The following is a 6763-nucleotide window of genomic DNA, read 5'->3' as shown; positions in this document are numbered from 1 at the left end:
TTTTCTGAACACTTTCAAGTTTCACAATATCCTTCCATAATATTCCAAACTATGCCCAATCAATGTCTTGTACAGCTGCAGCATGACCTCCCAACTCTGATCAATAAAGGAAAGCATACCAAATGCCTTCTTCACCAATATGGGATAAAGTTAGAATATAGAGTTGAGGTAAGTCACCCATGATCTTATTGATTGGTGGACAGATTTGTCAGATCAAATGGCCGACTGAATCCTACTTCTGATGTTTTTAAGTATTGAAAGGCTGGCACCATCCTCGGGGTTAGATTTCAGCAGTAGTTGTTACTCTCAAGAGCAGAAAGAAAATCAACCCGTACACAAAAGAGTAATTTTTACTAAAATTACTAAAAAGCATGGATCTTTTGTGTGACATTTGAAATATTGACAGTAGAAGCAGTTGCAGCATTAGCTTTGCTTCCCTTATACTTTATTCCATGGTGCCTTGAAGGGTGGGAACGGTGAGTCATTGATTTGAGTCTTTGTATCTGTCATCGAAAAGCAGAGCTTTCTGGGAGAGGGGTGAGTTTTTTATTTCCCTCCAGCTATATGAGTGAGTGTTTTCTAAACCCGAGACCCGACAGCCTCCCACCCATTCACCTCCTCTAACCTTAAACACCAGGGACACATCAAGTCAGCTTCTGATTTTTTTAACTTTCTGAGAAGGGGACTAGCAAGGATGGCAGTGCAGCAAGAGGAATGTTCCTCCTGCATGATGTTTGAGGTGAGGGACGCCATTAGTGTCCCATCCAAGTCCATCTGCAGGAAGTGCACCCAATTCTTGCTCGTCCAAGACCGTGTTAGGGAACTGGAGCAGGAGCTGGATGAACTTCGGATCATTCAGGAGGCAGAGGCTGTGATAGGTAAGAGTTACAGGGAAACAGTTACTTCTCTGCATGAGGAAAGCTGGGTAACTGTTCGAAGGGGAAAAGAGCAGTCAGTGCAGGGATCCCCTGTGGTCATTCCCCTGAAAAACATGTATACTGTTTGGATGCTGCCGGAGGGGAAAGACTTACCAGGGGTATGCAGTGGGGCCCAGGTCTCTAGCACAGAGCCTGTCCCTGTTGCACAGAAGGGAAGGAGGGAAAGGAGGAGAGTGTTAGTCATTGGGGACTCGATAGTTAGATGCTCAGATAGAAAGTTTGTTGGGAACGAGCGAGACTCGCGATTGGTGTGCTGCCTACCAGATGCCAGGGTCCGTGATGTCTCGGGTCGTATCTTTGGGGTCCTGAAGGGAGAGGGTGACCAGCCTCAAGTCGTGGTCCATGTAGGTACCAAAGACATTGGCAGAAAGCGGGATAGGGATGTAAGGCAGGATTTCAGGGAGCTAGGGTGGAAGCTGAAAGCTAGAACAAACAGAGTTGTTATCTCTGGTTTGTTACCCGTGCCACGTGATAGCGAGGCAAGGATTAGGGAGAGATATCAGCTGAACACATGGCTGCAAGGATGGTGCAGGAGGAAGGGTTTCAGGTTCTTGGATAATTGGGGCTGATTCTGGGGAAGGTGGGACTTGTACAAACAGGACGGTCTTCACTTGAACCAGAGGGGTACTAATATCCTGGGTGGGACATTTGCTGGTGCTATTCGGGTGGGTTGAAACCAATTCAGCAGGGGGATGGGAACCTGAGGTACAGTTCCAGTGCAGAGGAGGATGAGAATAGGGAGTACAGGGACAGGATTTCAGGGACACAGGAATGTGCTGGCAGACAGCAAGCTGGTTTGAACTGTGTCTATGTCAATGCCAGAAGTATCCAGAATTAGGTAGGTGAGCTTGCAGCATGGATAGGTAACTGGAACTTCAATGTTGTGGCTATTTCAGAGACATGGAGAGAGCAGGGTGAGGAATGGATGTTGCAGGTTCCAGGGCTTAGATCTTTCATTAAGAACAGGCAAGGCAGTAAAAGAGAGGGAGGTGTGGCCTTATTAGTCAAGGATAGTATAACAGTGGCTGACGGAACATTTGACGAGGACTCGTCTACTGAGGTAGTGTGGGCTGAAGTTAGAAACAGGAGAGGAGAGGTCACACTGCTTGGAGATTTTTATAGGCCTCCACGGAGTTCCAGGGAGGTGGAAGAGAGGATCTGCAAAACGGTTCTGGTAGGAGTGAAAGGAATAGGGTGGTCATTATGGGGGACTTTAACTTCCCCAACATTGACTGGAAATGCAATAACTCTTGTATGTCTGATTGATCAGTTTTTGTCCAATGTATACAGGAGGGTTTCCTGGCACAGTATGTCGAAGGGCCAACAAGAGGGGAGGCCACACTGGACCTGGTGCTTGGTAATGAACCAGGCCAGGTGTTTGATTTAGTTGTCGGTGAACACTTTGGAGGGAGTGACCATAATTCAGCTACATTTAGTTTAGCGATGGAAAGGGATAGGTACATGCTACAGGTCAAGAGTTATTGATGGGCCAAGAGTAATTATAATGCGATTAGGCAAGAATTAGGATGCATAGAATGGGGTAGCAAAATGCAGGGGATGCAGACAATCGGAATGTGGAGCTGGTTTAAGGAACAGATGTTGCGTGTCCTTGATAGGTATGTCCCTATCAGGCAGGGAGGACGTGATACGGTAAGGGAACTGTGGTTTACTACAGAAATTACATCTCTTGTTAAGCAGAAGAGGGATGCTTATGTAATGTTGAAACCAGAAGGTTCAGATGAGGCGATGGAGAGTTACAAATCAGCTAGGAATGATTTAAAGAGAGAGTTAAGAAGAGCAAAAAGAAGACACGAGCAGTCTTTAGCAAATAGAATAAAGGAGAACCCGAAAGCTTTCTATCGGTATGTGAGGAATAAAAGGATGACTAGGGTAGGAATAGGGCCAGTCAAAGACTGAAGTGGGAAGTTGAGTGTGGACCCTGTGGAGATCCAAAATGTGCTAAATGAATATTTTGCATTGGTTTTCACTCAGGAACAGCAGGATATTGTTGAGGAGAAGACTGAAATATGGGCTATTAGACCAGTAAGGATTGAGGATAGAAAGAAGGAGGTGTTATCACTTCTAGAAGGAGAGAAATTGGACAAGTCCTCTGGATGGAATGGAATTATCCGAGGTTTCTCTGGGAAGCTAGGGTGAAGATAGCGGAGGCTTTGGTCTTGATCGTTGAGTCATCATTGTCTACAGGTTTAGTACCAGAGGACTGGAGGATTGTAAATGTTGTGCCCTTGTTCAAGAAGGGCAGTATTATAGACCAGTCAGCCTTATGTCTATTGTAGGAAAGATTTTGGAAAGAATTATAAGAGATAAGATTTATAATCATCTAGCAAGCAACAATTTAATTTCAGATAGTCAACATGGTTTCGTCAAGTGCAGGTCGTGTCTCACAAACCTCTTTGAGTTTTTTGAGAAGGTGACCAAGCATGTAGATGAGGGTAGGGCAGTTAACGTGGTATACATGGACTTCAGTAAAGCCTTTGATAAGGTCCCATATGGTAGGCTGTTGGAGAAAATGCAGAGGCATGGGATTGAGGGTGATTTAGCAGTTTGGATTAGAAATTGGCTTTCTGTAAGAAGGCAGCGAGTGGAGTTTGATGGAAAATATTCAGTCTGGAGTCTGGTTACTAGTGGTGTGCCACAAGGATCTGTTTTGGGACCACTGCTGTTTGCCATTTTTATCAATGACTTAGGTGAGGCAGTGATGGATGGATTAGTAAATTTGCAGATGACACTAAAGTCGGTGGAGTGGTGGACAATGTGGAAGAATGTTACAGGTTGCAGGGGGACTTCGATAAACTGCAGAATTAGGCTGAGAGGTGGCAAATGGAGTTCAATGCAGATAAATGTGAGGTGATCCACTTTGGGAAGAATAACAGGAAGGCAGAGTACAGGGTTAATGGAAAGATTCTTGGTAGTGTGGATGTGTTAAGGAATCTTGGTGTCCATGTACATAGATCCCTGAAAGTTGCTACCCAGGTGAATAGTGCTGTTAAGAAGGCATACAGTGTATTAGGTTTTATTGGTAGAGGGATTGACTTCCGGAGCCGTAATGTCATGCTACAAATATATAAAATGCTTGTGCAGCCGCACTTGGAATATTGTGTACGGTTCTGGTCGCCCCCTTACAAGAAGGATGTGGAAGCTTTGTAAAAGATGCAGTGGAGATTTACCAGGATGTTGCCTGGTCTGGAGGGAAGGTCTTATGAGGAAAGGCTGAGAGACTTGAGTCTGTTCTCATTGGAGAGAAGAAGGCTAAGGGGGGATTTGATGGAGACATACAAGATGATCAGATGATTAGATAGGGTAGACAGTGAAAGTCTTTTTCCTAGAATGATGATGTCAGCTTGTTCGAGGGGGCATAACTACAAATTGAGGGGTGATAGATTTAAGACAGATGTCAGAGGCTGGATCTTTACTCAGAGAGTGGTAAGGGTGTGGAATGCCCTACCTGCTAATGTAATCAACTCAGCCACATTAGGGAGATTTAAACAATCCTTGGATAAGCACATGGATGATGATGGGATAATGTAGGGGGACGAGCTGAGAATAGTTCACAGGTCAGTGTAACATCGAGGGCCGAAGGGCCTCTTCTGCGCTGTATTGTTCTATGTTCTACATTCTATGTTCTATGTTCTATCCTCTACCTGTGACTCTAATTTCAAGAAGCACTCTAAGGTCTCTTTATTCAGCAACACTTCCTCAGACCTGACCATTAAGTGTATAACTCCTGCTAAGATGTGCTTTCCCAAAATGCAGCACCTCGCATTTATCTAAGCTAGCCTCCATCCGCCACTCCTCAGCCCATTGACCCATCTGATCAAGATCCCATTGTACTCTGAGGCACCTTTCTTCTCTATCCACCACACCTTCAATTTTGGTTTCATCGGCATTTTGGTCTCATGTGTCTGTGTGGAGTTTGCACATTCTCCCTGTGCCTGTGTGGGTTTCCTCTGGGTGCTCTGGTTTCCTCCCACAGTCCAAAGATGTGCAGGTTAAAGTGGATTTGCCATGCTCAATTGTCCATATTGTTCAGGGATGTGCAGGCTAGGTGGGTTAGCTATGGGAAATGCTGGGTTACAGAGATGGGTTAGGGAGTGGAGTCTGGGTGGGTTGCTCTCCAGATGGTCAGTGTGGACTCGATAAGCTGAATGGCCTTCTTCCACACTGTAGGGATTCTATGAAAGAACAGCAGGCCACTCAACCTGCCCTGCTATTCAATATGGTCATGGATGGTCATGGATGGTCAACTCTGCACACCTGCATATCCCTGACAGTCTTTCACCCATTTATTCATCAAGAATCTAAAAATATTTCAAGATTCTGCCTTGAGTGCCTTTTAAGAAGGAGATTCCAAAGCCTAAGTATTAAAAGGTTAAACCAGGAACTTCAGTGTCACAATCTGTGGTTGTATTCACTTAAGTGTAGAAGATTGAGTGTCAAACTGATCAAAGACATTAATAAAATTGAAGTATTTGATAGAATAGATTAAGGGAAATATTTCCTTTTGTGAAGAAATCTTAAAAACTGGAAGAAAAAGGAAATTGCAGTTTATCACAAAGAAGGATAGTGAAAAGGTGAAATATTATTCACGAAAGTTTGCAATTGCTTGTGACAATTGAAATTTTCAGAATAAAAGTTCGTAGATTTTTATTAAAGGAGACTGTCACAGATTATTGGACGCAGGTGAGTAAATGGAATTGATGCACTGATCAGACATGTTTTAGCTGAATGCTAGAATTAACTTGATGGGGCTGAATGAAGTACTGTTGCTAGTAGAATAACTCTACGAAGGCCAGTATCCTGTCACCAAGTCACCTTTTATTTATACGAAGAGTATTCTTGACACTGATCCAGCTCCCTCAGAGCCAGCTCTCAGAGTGAACAGAACCTCTGACACTCCTGTTCCCGCTTCGAGCGGTGCAGGCTCAAAGGGCTGAATGGCCTACTCCTGCACCTATTGTCTATTGTCTATTGTTTATCTGTCAGCGAGGGCTCCCTGATTGGATCAGGTTAACAGCCCCAATCAGGGAACTCATATTCTATGAGGTACACCTGGCTGGCCTTGTTATAATTACTGAAGCTTCTATGTTCAAAAATGTCTTTGTGTGTATCTCTGGCTGGGATAGCATACATTGCCCATCTCCAACTACCCAGAGGACAGTTAAAAGTTAACCACATTGCCGTGGGTCTGGACTCACATGTAGGCCAGACCAGGTAAGGATGGCAGCTTCCTTCTCTCAAGGATGTTAATGAACCAGATGTTTTGCTTTTTAACAATGATTGACAGTGGTTTTATGGTCAGTACTAAACTAGTTTATTTTTATTTCCAGAGTTGTTTTAATCATCAAATTCAAATTTCACCAGTTGCTATGGTGGGATTTGAATCCATCTCCCCAGAACATCAATGTCTGGTTCTGAGTTGCTAAAATAAAGAACTGCAGAACTGAAAACAGGAGTTGTTGGAAAAGCTCAGCAAGTCTGGCAGCATCCATGAAGAGAAATCAAAATTTATGTTTTGGGCCTGGTGACCCTTTCTCAGAAATGAAATGTTAACTCTGATTTCTCTTCACAGATGGTGTGAGACCTGCTGAGCTTTTCCAGCAACTTGTGTTTTTATTTCTGAATTGCAGCATCCGCTGTTCTTATGGTTTTTATTTGAAGAATCGGGGATACTGGAAATCTGAATAAAGTCACCGTTACTGCTGGGACATTCAATAGGGTCTGGCACCATCTGTGAAGTCAAAAACAGAGTTCAAAGGAAGGGTCAGTGGAGAGGAAATATTCAGGATGTTTCCACAGATGCTGCC

At 44.0% G+C, this 6763-nt stretch overlaps 1 pseudogene; it reads left to right on the top strand.

Annotated features, from left to right (window-relative positions):
• Positions 1-694: 694 nt before the first annotated feature.
• On the top strand, positions 695-1612 carry LOC148147455 (uncharacterized; annotated as a pseudogene).
• Positions 1613-6763: the final 5151 nt, after the last annotated feature.

This window comes from Chiloscyllium plagiosum, unplaced genomic scaffold (assembly GCF_037043375.1).
Source record: "Chiloscyllium plagiosum isolate Xiang-an unplaced genomic scaffold, Cpla_swu_hap1 HiC_scaffold_16, whole genome shotgun sequence".
Lineage (NCBI taxonomy): Eukaryota > Metazoa > Chordata > Chondrichthyes > Orectolobiformes > Hemiscylliidae > Chiloscyllium > Chiloscyllium plagiosum.
The sequence above is the reverse complement of the archived record's forward strand: the minus strand, read 5'-3'. Positions and strand labels throughout refer to the sequence as shown.